The 15,060-nt window shown below is 41.7% G+C and overlaps 1 protein-coding gene across 1 annotated transcript in view; it reads left to right on the forward strand.

The window, feature by feature from the left end:
- PTPRF (protein tyrosine phosphatase receptor type F) overlaps positions 1–15,060 on the forward strand; it is a 376,714-nt gene that overhangs the window by 79,456 nt on the left and 282,198 nt on the right. Inside the window, exon 2 of the mRNA XM_041483344.1 lies at positions 10,230–10,310. The gene's annotated coding sequence lies outside the window, so the exon portion shown is untranslated. The remainder of the gene's footprint in view (positions 1–10,229; positions 10,311–15,060) is intronic.

Genomic DNA, 15,060 nt, shown 5'->3' on the forward strand with positions numbered 1-15,060 from the left:
GTGTTGGCATTTCAGTACATGATCCTATAGATGTGAAATTGTAAGGCAAAATAGATATGTGATGCATTTATTTTGCTATTATCAGTATATTCAAATTTTGGTTCTTTATTCACACATATAAAATTGAAATACAGGCATTTCTGAGACAGAATTTTGGCTTATTTTACTAAGCATAAAACTAGAGTGTTTGTATTGTAAATAACTTTTTAAAGTGTTCTTTATTTTAATACTTTCTGTTATAGGAGATCACTCATTGGGGATTATAATTTATGATAATTTTGGTTTGGGAGTGGGGAAAGCTGTTTTTTAATTGAAAATATGCTTGTCTAGACTTCATGAGTGTATTCATCCACATTTAATATGCATCTATGATAGATGCTCTGTAGTAATGAATGTGTGATAGAGTAAATGTGTTAATCTGTGTTCACTTTAGACGCCTGTATTTCAATTTTAAGCTGCATCTCACCTTTGGTAGGGGTTGGATGTTCCAATGTAATGACTGTTGGAATTCCTGCTCCTGTCTGGGATGGCAGCATTGCTGCTCTGAAAGGAAAACACCTCTGGAAAACACGAAAAACCTCTTGGTTTGTGTGGACTAATGCTGTTTCTGATTTTTGTTACCCTTTTAGAGGATGTGAAAGAAAAAAGCCTGGTATGTTTCATAAAGGTGTTAAAGATTGATTATAGATAGATTGGGGGTTGCTGGTAGCAGATTACTGGTTTGGACATTGCTGCTGACTCTCCAATGTTAATGCATTCTTTGTGTCCTCAAGCTTTGTGTCAAAAGCCTTGTGAGAGACAGATAAACAGCATCTCTTTGGTGCAATGGAGGACGCATTGCACCAAATGCTGATGTGAGCTTGGTCTCATTCAGTGAGTTGTGATGGATTAAAACCAATCAAGAATCAAGCCATCCATTGTATTGCATTATTTTTCTAACATTTCTTAAAACACAAGGGTTTTTTCCATTACAGCGAGAATTTGCTGTCCTGTGGAGTACACCACTGGGCAAGCAAAGGAAGCTGAGAGCCATTAATCCTCAAAAGAACAATCCTAGTCCTGACTTCATGCTGTCTGTCCTGTTGGTGTCACTCTTAAGGAATTTGTTTGTAATGTAGTTGTTCACATCTCTTCATTTCTGCACCCCAGTGCTAGAGCTGTTCTGCTCTTCTGGTGTTGACTGAATAACTGTGTGCATTTCTCTTGTTCTAAAACCTTTCGAAGTTCTCTAGAGTCCCTTAAAGTCAGTTCTGTGCAGGAGTCTGCTTGATGTAGAATTAAAACTTGCAAAAGAGTAGGTGGAGAACCACTGAGAAGTGCTTGGAGTGTGCTCCTTTCTAGCCCATCCTGGACAAAGTGGCAGTAACCATTCTGTTCTTTTTCTTTTTTCTAAGCTAGGTGGGAATCGGCACAGGTTTTTCTGGGAAAACAGTATAACTGGCTTACACAATGTAGAAAGCTGAGATTTTGAGATCTTGTGTGTGGCATGAAATACTCCTTCTGGTTTATTCTTGGCAGATTCCAAGGTTGAGGTGACTGTTTGGGGAATACTTCGGATGAAAAGAAATCCGTCCTCTCTAGTACCAGTTATTCTATATGCAAGAAAAGATACAGTAGGCTGATGTATAATAGTGAATTTCTTAAAAATGTAATTCTAATCCTAATTACTAGTAATTAGCTACTCATAATTCTTGAAATATGTGTCTTTATACCTTTGATTACTTAGTAGCTAATAATAATTTGTATGCCAGTCATCTGTGTTTCCTCATTCTGTAAACCTCTGTTACACTCTTCAGGATTCTGTTCATATTACACATTTGTCTAAAAGCTCAATACTCTGAGGAGGGGAGAGGAGGTACAACATGGGAAACTATATCAGAAAGGAGGTACCTACTTTTCCTCCTGATTATTTTAGCACTGTGATGAAGAGGGCAAGTGTATGACTCTTTGGAGGAGTGAGAAAAGGTGTGAAATGAGATTTCTAGTGAAAATTAGTCTCTTCCAGAGTAACTGTTCATCTTGTTCCAAGCTAGAGCCTTGTTTTGCTTTGCATTCTGTCTTTTGAGAGAACAGTCAAGGAGCAGTATAGAGTCATACAACAACTTAAAAGATTCTAGGAAACTAGAAGGTGAGCATGACCTTACGTGTGCTTGATGCTGAAAGTCCAATCTGGTCACTTCAGTAAACATTGACAACAACTATTGCGGTTTAGTCACAGAGAGTGTTGCTCTGCAGTGTTACATGTACAGGAATAACATGTGCCGGAGTAGGGAGAAAAAGCACTTACCTTCCATCAGCTCCCTGAAGAGCTCCAGCCACTTGTTGTTCCATCAGGCTCGCGCGTGTGTTGGTCTGCCAGCCTGGCAGTGTCAGTGCTGCTGAAATAGAGGAAGGTCTTCAATCTGGTACATCTCTGAGCAGGATGACGTAGGTGCTGCCCTTTGGTACTAGCAAGATCTGTGGGCTGAATATTGATGTGCACCTCTACCCAAGTCATGCAGATCCGTGATTGTTCCCACTCCTTTGACGCTATCGGAAATGGGGGTGAGATGCACAGCGGTGCTTGGATAAAATACTAGTGTGCCAGTGGGATGTATCTGAAAAAATTTAGCCCCCCTCCCTCCAGCAGTATAGACAAGTCTTTGACTCCACATGGGTTTTGCTGATCAATATAGGAAGCACTGTAGAATTACCTTGTTACAGTAAACATGTAGCAAGTAAAACATAGGCAGGGACCTTATGGGCATCTAAAGTAAAATTCCTGGTCAAACCTTGGGTTGCCCAGGGTGAAGCATGAATTTTCCCCCTTGCCACGGGATTCTCAAAGAAGATAGAGCACATAAACAATGTTCCTAGATTTTGTACAAGTGGGAGTAGTGGTGTCATTTCTCCCTGGAAATTCTTGTAACTTACTCATCAAACTTAGTCATACCTGGCACTTGGAGGCAAGAGAGATTGTTCAGAATCTCTCAAGGAATGTTTTGCCTTATGTTGAGAGGTTTGTTTGCTTTGTGCCCAGAACTCTCCTGTTTCCAGGTTTGACCTGCTCCAAGAACCTACTATCAAAATAACTGATAATGTTTTAAAAGACAATACCAAGAAATCAAATGTTTATCAGCTCGCCCCCCATTTTTTTTTCCCCAGAAAAAAGCTGTGGATGGTTAGGCAAAGACAGGTATATGTTTCAGTAGTCCAGCTTTGGCTGAAGAAACCTGGGCAATTGATGATTTTTTTGGACTGTGCCAAGGGCTTGTCTGCCTTCCATCTCAAAGGGATCTGGAACTGAAAAGGTCATCAGAATGCTGATACTCGGGGCATCTTTCTGGTTATCCTGGGTCTTAGTTAAGCCAAACATGAAATGTTATCTCCTTCAGCTCTAGAAATACTCATGTGACTCACTATAGCAAAGAGCCCTGCAAGTATTTGCCCAGTGCTGCCAGAAGAAATGACATGTCTGTGAAGTAGTGTTGTATTCTTTCTAACTTGCTTTGTGTGTAAGGATGCTGTGTTGGATGGCTTAGAAACTCCAAGCCTGTTAGTGGACATTCTCGCAGTAGTAGGCAGGAGCAGGGTTTCTTCTCAGCCACATGCCTGGGATTTCTTGAGTGCAGCCTTTTGAGCCCTTCTGAAGCACGTGAGACTCCACTATACAATTGTGGCTTGGTTTGCCAAGGTCTAACTAGCCCTTCATGTGAATCATGCTTTGTGTTGTCTTTTGTGTTTTGTAGAGATTGAAGACTGAAGCAATAGCTGAGCTGAGAGCTCCCTTGTGACACAGAATTGGATTTTTCATAGAGAGAAACTGGCACTTGAAATTATAAAAGATGAATTTTATTTTTATTTTAATTGTTCTGTCCTTGTGCCCAGCTCTGTTTTACACTTTAGGGGAACCATGATATTCTTTAGATATCTGCAGAGTTCTTGAATAAATTGATGTAGAATTTGGAAAACAAACTGACTTTGTTTATTATCAAAGCAGAAGATGCCTCAGTACTAACTCTGTCTGCATAGCTAAGACCAGTATAGCTCAGATGTGTTCAAATCAAATGCTTCTTCATCTTCTTAAATAAGTTTTCTCACTGATTTGCAGAATATCAGCTTGATTCTTTATTATACAATATACAACTTCTGTGAACTAGATAGTCACCAAAGGTAACATTAGACACTGAGCAAATAATTGTTTCCTGTCACACTGCATTAGTAACTGGGAAGAAAGTGTTTCCTAATTTGTATTTGTGCAGAACTAAATATAGCTCTAGTGAAGCTTAACTTCAGCTCCAGCCCTTCAAGTCCCTAAGAAATTGAGTACCGTGTTTGTCAGTCACTGGAAAAATGACTCTCTGTGTCTGCGTATGCTCCTTGCCCACCCACTTTCCAGTTTTATAATCTTCGAGACTTGAATGTGAGGCTGTCCAAACTCTGAGAAAATCCTGATAGTCCTGGGTTATTGCTGTCTGCAGGAACTATGGCAGAAATTTTTTTCTATTAGGAGTTTGAGGATATCAAGCCCTGACTGCATTCCCCATTCCATATTTAGCAATTTAACAAGGTTAAATTGTCCTGCAGTTATGTTTTCCAGCAAAAACTGCTCTGACTTTTCATCTAAAATCTGAAATTTATTAGCTCTTCTACTCTAGTTGTTCTGTAGAGCTGATAGCCTGGTGCACAAGATCTTAAACACCGCTTCAGAAGTATTCTGATTGGGTTGTACCAGTGAAATCATGCTGGTAAGAAAAATCTGACATTACAGGGAAGTGTATTGAATAGATTGTATCTCCTCCCTGGAAAACGTACAGGTTTGTGTCTGTGCCTTGGTATTGAGTCTGGCAGCTGTGGGATAACAACCTTCGTGCTACATTTGCACTGAAAAGGCAGCGCTGCTTCCTGAGGTATTGGAAACGCCAAATGGTGCATTTCAGAGCTTGAGTCTTTCAGCTGGAATCTGTGAGGAGAATGCTTCAGGTTCATCTCTTCCAGTGAGCCTAAGTTTGAGCCTCAGGCTCAAAATAGTTCTATTCTTTTTTTGTATTAATTTGAATTCATCAAGGTAAGCTCATCCTCCCTGACTGTCTCTCAGCTGGACACTGAGCAGGAGGGGTGTGTTTGAAAGGTCTGAGGGATCTTCCATCCAGAGTTTGTAGAAAACAAGACAGTACTTCATCATTTAACTGTGTCACTTCAACCTTAAGTGTACTCCTAACTTGTGCATTTTATCCGTGCTCTGCCCAGTTCCATCAGTGCTCTCTGCCCAACTTTCTCTTGTTATCTGTGATGCACATAATTAGGAGGAGGTTGTTGCTGGTGGGGAGGAAGAGGAATCCCATATTGGCTGGCTGTCTGCACCTGTACCTCTTACTACAGAGAGATCCTTTGAAGAAGTGATCTAAAGAAACCCAAAGAAAATTGCCAAGGTTTGTAACAGCTTTCCTCCTGGCAGTCTGCAGTTTATTTATACTGTAGGATGTGACAGGCAATTCCTGTGCCTCAGCTCTGTCTGAAATGTGAGTGATCACTGGAAATGTGAGTGGCTGCATTAGCAGCTTTCTTCCCTCCATTGGGAAGAGAAGTTTTGAGATTGAGCTCTCCCCTCACTGAGATCTTTGAAGTTTGGATCTTTAAAATCATTCTCCACGCCAAAGACCTAGTGCAGTTGTCATCCTTCCTGTCTAAGGACTGGACCAGCCTCTTGTCAGAGGCCATTAAAGCTGCTCGTTTCATCCACCAGAGAGGTCAGCAGAGAAAGACATAAGTAAGTAATTATTCCCTTCCTCTCCTCCCAGTAGCTGAGTGAGCTCTGGAAGTTGAAACATCATTAAATCCCTGAGCAGTGTGGACAGTCTGCAAGCCAGCCATGGAGCCCATGTCACATGGCAGAGGGAGGGCTGAGTAACAGGTGGTATTTAGAAATGAATTAATATTTGTGAATAACAATGTGCTGTTAGTAAGAAAACAATTCTGTCTGCTTGTGAATATTTATGATGATGACTTTCAGCACTGCTTGGATCATGCAATGCTTTTTCAGCTGCTGCACCTCCTCTTGTGTCACAACATTTCACACAGGGTGAAAATATTCTCCTCTGTGTGGATCCGTCCCACAGGGCAGCAGCTGGCTGAGCAACACTGTGGAGTACACACTCTTAAAAGAATATTCTCACCAGTTCAGTGTTAGTGGAGCACTAGATCCCAAACACTTGAAGTATTCTTTGCTGGTGGAGTAAGCCATATAAATTAGCTTGAGAATTCATCCCATTAAGAGCCAAACCATGCACAGAAGTAGTGCTATGTTTGAAGAGAAAGCAGGTGTTAAAGGTTGTTCTACCTCTTAATGTTGTGTATGAGTGTTTTACAGTAGATCAGACTTGCCTAATATAATCTTTGTAATGCTTTCATTTAAAAAGCTCCCTGTGGTTTGTATTTGTTGAACTGAAAAAGCAGAATCTGCTTTGTAGCTTGGTGAGGCGGGGTGTTCTATTGAACATGTGTTCAGACTGTCATTTGGGAAAGATAATAGGTTTTTAACCTCTGTCACTGTTAGACTGAGGTATTTATGGAGCTCTGTTGAAGCTGTGCCGAGGCAGGTAACCTTGTGATGCAGGTTTTTCACAGTTTGCCATTTTCTTGTGATAAGTTGTGGCTTTTCTTGGCCCCTTGCAGTGCCTCTTGCAGCGTCAGCCAGCATGGGAGCTTACCAAGAGATGAGAAATTCCTTGCTGTTGTTGATGCTGCATAGGAAGCTCATCATTGCTGGTGTTGTCTGTTCAGTAAACACTGTCTCATAGATTGAAAACTCTGCCTTGAAGAGTTCTGGAAAATATTCCTGGCTTGGCACATGGAAACTGGCAAAACCTGTGGAGGTTGTGCTCATGTTTTCAGCAGCAGAGGTGTCCAGGTGCAGCTGGAGGTGCTGGGCTCTTGTTCAGGGTGCTGCAGGGGATGTGCAGCATGGCACTTACCCTTGGCAGCCTCCCCACTGCTCCTGATGGCCTGGAGTTTAACTGGTGGGAGGAGGGAAGCTGTATGTTCTTCAGTGTGCTAAAATCCTGTTGGTACGGTCACTCTTTCATCATTTGAGGCCTCCAGCAGCCTCAGTTAGCAGATGGAGACTGCAGCATGCTGCACAGTAGAGATTCTCTCCGGTGAACTGCCATCACCACTTTTATCACTGCTGATTAATTTTTTTTTTGTTCATGTTTTATCCTCAGCATCAAGTATCTAATGTTTATATGCCCCTTCCCTGTATAAGCAGAACGTCTCCTTTATAAAGGAGTCAGTTTGGATGTCAGTTAAGACATCCAAAACTGAATCAGTGTAAAATTTTAAATATACCTGTCAGACAAATAGACACAAAGAAATTCAGAGCAGAAGTGATCACTTCAGTGTGCACAGATCCTCTTGTGGCAGGGATTTCCAGGAATGCTCAATTGCTTATTAAACACTGCTTAATATGACAGAGAGTATTTTCTAACATCATAAAATTATTTTCTTTGCTCCATATTAATAGTTTCAATGTAAAAGAGGTTTTTTGGGTTTTTTTTTTGGTTGGGTTTTTTTGTTTGTTTGTTTTTGTTTTGGTTGTTTGGTTTTTTCTAAGTGACGTGTTTCCACTTCCTGGTCTAGCAGTAGTGTCACTGTGGTGTAGCTGAGAATAGTTGAGCTGCTCCTGTTACACAGATGAAAAAAGCTACTTAAGCTTTTGGGAGAAAGAAGTTTCTAGTGAAATACATGAATGTGTACCATGAATGACTGCAACTGTGTGTTAGAACTATAGCAAATTCTATAGGGTTTCCAAGGAGTACATTTAAAAGGATGCATAAAAAGCAGTATAACAATTAGCAGCAGAGACTGATATATTTAAATGAAGTCATTAATTTAAAGTGTTGGCTTACAGAAATTTCAAGCATTTTTATGCATTTAATAAAGGGTTGCTTTTTAAGTAGCTTAAGTATCCTTCTCTGTATGCAACGTGTCCTGGGAATTAACAAGCCACTTACTGCTGGATGGATTCCACTCAGATGCAACTACCATTTCTGCAGCAAAGACTGATAAAGGGAGTGGAAAGAGCCAGTACTGAAATGGTCATCCTGTTAGTCTGGGGGAAGGGAGAAAACAAATCTCTGTAATCTCTTTTCTGTTTATTTAGTATGCTGATCTGTGCCATGGGCATCAAGGTGGATGTGTGCATGCCTGAAAGAGAGCTTTCTTCAAATTTCAGGGAGCCTGGCAGGAGGTGCTAGGGTGCTTGTCTAAAATTCTCTCCTGAGCTGAAGGTGGAAGTTGGTGATCTGGTGCTGGGGTATAAAATCCTTTCATGCTGTGAAAGGAGGAAAAATTCATGACATGTTCTAGATAAAGGAGTTTGCAGAGATAGAAGAAAGAAGGACAGTGTGGTCAAAGTTATGGAAAACATACCGAGGAGCATTGTGCATAGATACTGGCAGGGTAAGACCTCCGGGTTTAGAACAGGAGCACGCTCAGAATAATTACAGCAAAGGCTGCCAGTGTGTGCCAGAAGTAAATATAGTAGTGTAAGCACTGCTACAGAGTCATTGAAGTCAATGCTGCATAACATAAATTGCATAATATATTTATTTGTGAAGGTTATTAGAGCATAGTTTTAAATGGATCCGAGTCCTTGGTAAGGTGAGTGTATTCTGGTTCCCTGGGCTGAGATTTCCAATACATCCCAGTCTGATCTGTGGGCAAGCTGCCAGCAAGAGGGGGGAGGTTGCTGTTCCCCTCCTACCAGCTCCAGTGCTTGTCCAAGCAGCTCCTGAGCTGGTTCCACACAAAGTGCCAGGAGGAAAGGAACTGCCCTCTCCCCTCAGAAATGGAAAAAACTGCGGGGATTTTTCTTGTCCTGGTCAGCTGAGTTGTTGAGGGGATGAGGGAGAATCTCCAAGGGCTTGTGTATATGAGGGGGTAGGTGGAGGTATCTCTGAGCACAGGGGCCACTGGGCAGGCAGGCTGTTCAAGCCTCTTGTCCCACCTCAGAGCTGCAGCTAACCCTCTCCCACCAAGGCTGTGATGATCAGTGCATGATGCAGCAACCATCAGACACCCAAATTTCAGGGCACTGTCACACTCTCCTTAAGAGGGCTGAAGCTGTTTACAAAACGCGTACTTTGTAAATGATAAAGACTAAATAATGTATTCTGTGCATTTGCATAATTTTGAATCACTTATCCTTCTGAGGGCTGTAGTCATTTGGCTCATGTTAAAGGATGCTTAGCGGTGGAGTTGAGCTCAAGCCATCAGCTGTGGGTTGATTTGACACTGAAGATAGGAGGTATGTTTTTAGGGAGACCATGCATGATCCCTGTGATGTCCCTGGCTGCACAGAGCAGTGCCCTGACGGCTTAGAGGTGAGACAGGTAGGAGGCATGGTCAGTGCTGTGAAAGGTCAGGGTGTCTTTCAAAAAGGGTTTGAGACCCAGAGCAGTCAAAGTGGGACATACCTCCATGGTGATGGCATGCTGGGTCATAACCTTAGAAGGCATTAGGAGAGAAGCTTCTGCTCTGCGCTGGTTGGGATGGAGAGGGTTCCCAGCTGAAAATGCTGGAGAAACATATGTTTGGGCAGTTGCAAGGTGACAGCAGGCCTCAAGGATGGGGTTGGGCAGAAGATGCTGATGTGGGGTGATAAGAACTTGCTTGATTTGGGTGGGCAAATGAGCCCTGACAGGGAGGTGGTGTAATTCATTTTTTATTGTCAGGGAAATAAACTTCAGGGATAGGGAAAAGCTGTGTAAGCTGCTGGATCAATGTTGGCAAGAAAACAAATGGATAAAAGCTGTTCAGGAATAAGTGTTAGGCTGAAAGTTTTTTTAACTACTGAAGGAGCTCAGCCCTGCAGTTAGAATTGGATGTGGAGGCTGAGGAAGAGCACTGTCAATATATGGGGCTTTGTTGCTGTGATTGGGTTCTTGGATGTGATACCTGTTGTAGAGGGCTGAGCTAATGAACTGTAAACATCTTTCCTGCTTGCATCTGGTGGTGGATTATCATGATTGTGTCATGTACAAGGAGAAAAGGGGAAATTGTCCCTTGATGTCATGGTTTTAAAGGTGTTGTATGGGAATATGTGCTGAACTGAACTGCTTCTTCCCCAGGGTGGAGAATTCATGTCATTAAGCAAAGTTGTAATCTTTGCTGTACCTTTAATCTCTTAATGTCTCTGCTGTTTTGGTCACTTCTGACACTTATTCTTATGTTGTTTGTTTTTCCCCTAGGTATTTTTATGGCCTCTGTCACAGTGGTGTCTCAGTGTCTTCCAGGCATTTATGGATTTATTCTGAGAACGTTCCTGTGAGGTAAGGAAATATTATCACTTGGTTTTACAGACTGGGAACTGAGGCAGCGGGAGACAAAGGTTGCAGGAGTCTTGTAGCATAGCCAGCAGTCAAACACTGATTGCCAACAAGTTCGTTATTGTCCTAATCCCATACCCAGCTACCTGTCCCTGGCTTTTTTTCTTTCTTTGTCTTTCTACTTATTTGTTTTTTTCTTTTCCCTTCCCTTGTCTGAGTTTTAGTAGCAGTAAATCTGCAAGGAGCTGAGAGGACCTGTGGAAAATATGATTAGGGATACTGGTGTCCTTTTTTTAACATTGTTACTTATGAGTTGAAATTCCTTTCTAAAAATATCAGCAGATCTGTTTATGTTAAATGATTAGCATGTTTAGACTTCCACAGATAAGCTGCCGTGCCTTTTTGAGTCAGTAACTCCTTTATCCTACCTGTCTAGGCTTGTGGCTGTTGAATTCTTACCCTGCCTAAGCTAATGCCATCCCAATCACCTAAAGCAATGCCAAGAATTTCATCATCCATGCAAAGATCTGATTCATGTCAAGACAGGTGTAAAGTTTCTCAAGCACACTTATGTATAATTACTGTTTAACTTTATTTTTCAAAGATCTTTCCAAGCCAGCTAAAATGTTCAGGTTTAAGCTCCCAGATTCTCCCAGAAATTGGGTTTCAGTGCCTGATTAGTGATGCTGATCCCTTTCAAAAGTATTGCAAAGTTCCTGACACGTGTGTGCTCTGAATTACAATTTAGATCATAAAATCAAATATCATGAATAACAGCTTGAAAAATGTCTCAGTTTCCCCTTTTAAGTAAGGAATTTTTAAGTTAGGTCTCCCTTGAGTCCTTTTTTCTATTCAAGATGATATTTAAAATGTGACTTTTACTACTTAAAGAATTTTCTTAGAGTTACGGAAGTGTTACAAGTTGGAAATACACCAGCAGACTCTGACAAATATTTTTATGTATGTTAAAATCATCAAAATTATTAAAAATACAACATTGGAAAGAAATACCTAATGCCATCTTTCTAATTTCACAATCTGTAAAATACACTTACTAGATCACATTTGTGCTCTTTATTAGTGTGTATTACGTGTCCTTGTGTCTCCAAGAATAAGGCCCTAATGACTCATGAGCTGTCTCAAAGTGTCCTAAATAAAATTAAAGAGCTGACCAGTGACCTTAACAGTCAATTAGGCTATATGTCACTCAGCCCAGTATTTGTTGGGTGTGGAAGAGTAGCACAAATTCATTAGCTAAGGTGCTGATGCTTGAAACAAGCAAGATTTTTCTAACATCAGAACTGGTGTTGCTGCTTAAGTGGAGATGGAAGCACAAATTGTAGGTATGTGTGTGTGTGTGTTTGAAAGCACTCCTGATGTGGTCCTGGGGTGGGGAGGAAGATGCTGCAGGGCCTTTGGGCTCAGCCTTGTGAGAGAGATCCTGCCAGCACCTGGTGCTGGGCTGGGCAGGGGCAGTTGGAGATGATGCTCAGGGTTTGGCATGTGTTGCCTCAGAGGTTATGCAGAGACAATGCAACAGGAGGGCTTTCAGAACCCTTGCAGGGCAGCAGGGCAGGGCAGGATGTGTTGCTGTGGTGTATGGCATGCTTGGTTTTCCTCAGAGGTGAGCCTGGGTTGGCGTGGTTGCATTTGGGTGCGGGCAGGAGGGTGAGCAGGAAGGCTCAGGGCTGCTGTGCCCACTGAAGAACAGAGTTGGAGTACTGGAGCCCCTTCTCCCTTAGCTCAGGGGATGGGACGTGAACAGGTGCTGAGTAAGCAGAGGTGCAGACAGGTCAGATTCCCTGTTGTCCACCAGCTTCCTTGCAGGCTCGCCTGTCCCATGGAGCTGTCAGCATGAAGCCAGGCTGGCAGTGGGCAGCAGGGCTGAGCGTATCCCAGTGATGGGCAGACTCGGCGAGCTGCAAACCTGGCCAGTATCTGAATTAGGGTAGCATCTGTCATCTTAAGTTCACATTTCTTAACTGATCATCTGCATTTTGTTTTGTATTGTGTTTGGAAGCATCCTAGAGCTTAGTTTGGAGATGGCCACCCCCCTGGGAGGGCACTATGTGGTGACAGAGCTAAACCAGGAGAAGTGACATTAGAGGGGAGCTGAGATGGCAGCTTGGTCGTGCAGCTCCTCTGCAAAACAGCTGTCCTTGAGGGCATCTCAAGTTTTACAGCACTTCTTTCCTGGTGTGTGCAGTTATGAATGCTTTCAGCTGACCCTGAGAAGGTCGTCTGTCATTCTTAAAGTAAACTCAGGTTTCAGGAAAGAAAAGATGACAGACTCAGTCAATAAAAAATGTGGCTGAAAGTACAGTTTGAGTGGCATGCAGTAATATCTTCTAAAGTAAATCAACTTTCTGGAACATAAATTGGGCAGAATCTCCCTGTTCTAGGTCATGGTTTATCTGTAGGGTTTTCTTTTAAAATAATTTCCTTAGTAGTGATTTGGGAGGAGGGGACAGAGAGCCTGGGAACGAAGTGGATGAATGGGTGAAAAAAGAAAAGGAAGCCTTTTAAATCACATCAGGCTGAATCTAAAGCATCAAGGAATGATGTTACAGGAGAACCCCTGAAGATAAACTGTAACCTAGATTAGCAGAATACAGATTAAGTTTTCAGGACTTTAGAGACAATACTCTGTCTCAAAAGCAGTCTTTTGTCATTCATTTAAACCAAAATTGTTGTATGGTTGCATTTTCAGGGATATACAAAAATACCTATCCGTTTGAATGTTACAGTCTTGAAGTTAAGGAATTTATTAAAGTGAATAATGCCTGAAAAGATTAAAAGAAAAAAAAATTTAGATTTTTCATTTGAACTGACTATTGCTAGTGAAATATTGTAATATCTGTGTGATCATGGTTTGGGGGATTTTTATACAAGCAGCATTACCCCTGGAGTTGCAGTTGAAACTGAGGCTTCTACATGATTGGTTTTTTTCATTCTGACTTGAAAGTGTAAAAATGTTGTCATTGGGTCACATTGTCCTCTTATAATAATTAGAACATGTTTATTCTTTAGTTTATTTACATTTTGGAAAATGTGGTATGATACCATATTCTAATTGAAGGGTTATTTTCTGTAATAGAGGTTACATATTTTTACAGAATGTTGGCGCAAAACTTACATGATTCAAAGTGATTTAATTGTGTGTTAATGCCATATTGGCTGGAACATACTTATAATTAATGCAAAACAGTGAGTTAGCCCTTACTTTTCATTGTAATCCAGTGAACAGTGTTTTCTGGCTATACTTAAATGACGGGCTCAAAAGGGCATTGGCAGAATTTGTGGGCATAGTTCAGGCTTATTTATACGTGACTATGTATTTTTTGGACTTAACAGTCTTTGCAAGTTGTTTTATCTCACAAATAAGTAGATTGCTTCAATGTCTTGGAACCCAAAGGGCACAGCTACTGGCCATTTACCTGGCTTCACATGATCAGTGTTGGAGACTGCATGTGGGGATGGAAGGGTGGGGTTTAAAGCTCCAAATTTGCGCTTGTAAAATTCCCTTCTGCTTTGAAGGTGTTTGCTTTAGCTGTCTACAGGGATACATATTTTCAGAAGTTTATTTATGAAAAAAAGGCTCAGGAGATGCTGGAGATGTTACATGATTTAACCATATTTGCAGAATTGAACATGAGCTTTAGCCCTCTGGCCTTTTTCATTTCCTTTTTATATTTTATGATGAATATATTGGTAGGTGGCTTTTGTGTTGTCACTTCACCTGTTTAATTTAAATTTAGGTATCTGAGGGTTGTGCAATAAAGGTAGAATCTCCATAACTGGCAACGTAACCTTGTCATCTTGCAGAGTCAGCACTTGCTCGTGCTCTGGCGCAACGGCTTTGAATAGCTGCCACCCCATGTGTGTGTTTCCTAAACTCGAGACAAGTGCTGAACTCATTAAAAATACATGCTATATGAGTTAATGTGCATAAGGAGTTTTGGTGCTGAGATCTCCTTTGAGGCTACATTTAACTCTAATTAACTTGGTTTCGTTCTGTCTACTATCAGCATAGGCTTGGCTGAAACCCGCCAGTATTGGTTAAACCGTGGGTTTGAAGTAGAGCCCAGCGGGGTGATGGATTAAAAAGCACGGAGTTGTGACTCTGCTGGGGTTCCTGGTGCCTGTGCCAGCTCCCGGGGCTGTGCTGGGCACGAGCACCAGCTGTGCCATTCCTGGGGCACAGCGCACAGCAAGTGGATACGCGTCCCATCCTACTCTGGGGCAAAACTCAGGATTTCTAAAGAGGCCTGAAATAATGAGGTTTGCTGAGCTGTGACTGAACAATTGCATGACATCAAGCTCCTCTGACTAAAATAGAGTCTGAATTTTTCCACTAGTGAAATAAGGAACAGCAGCAGAGACTACCAGTATTTTACTGTTCTGACTGTTCTCTCTATTTGTACCTTGTTTTTATTCATCGTTAACTCAAGGATGAGATCCAGGGATTCTCCTAATTATAATCCGTTTTTCAGGGGAGGCAGGCAGCAAGACAGGGATTACTGATGGTGGCATTTGCAGTAGGGACAAGTACCAGCAATATATGGATTGGAAATATGGGGTAGGTTCTCTGTCCTGACAGTGTTGGAAATCAAGCTTTATATTATGTCCAGTAAAGCAGGTTTCACTGAAAGCTGATTATAGTATTTTGTGAGAGAGGGTTTTCAGTGTATCACTCTGGAAGAAAATACTCATAGATTCATATTCAAGGCTAGGCTGCTGTATTTTGTGTAAC

This window comes from Pyrgilauda ruficollis, unplaced genomic scaffold, assembly GCF_017590135.1.
Source record: "Pyrgilauda ruficollis isolate IOZ18807 unplaced genomic scaffold, ASM1759013v1 scaffold6, whole genome shotgun sequence".
Taxonomy (NCBI): Eukaryota; Metazoa; Chordata; class Aves; order Passeriformes; family Passeridae; genus Pyrgilauda; species Pyrgilauda ruficollis.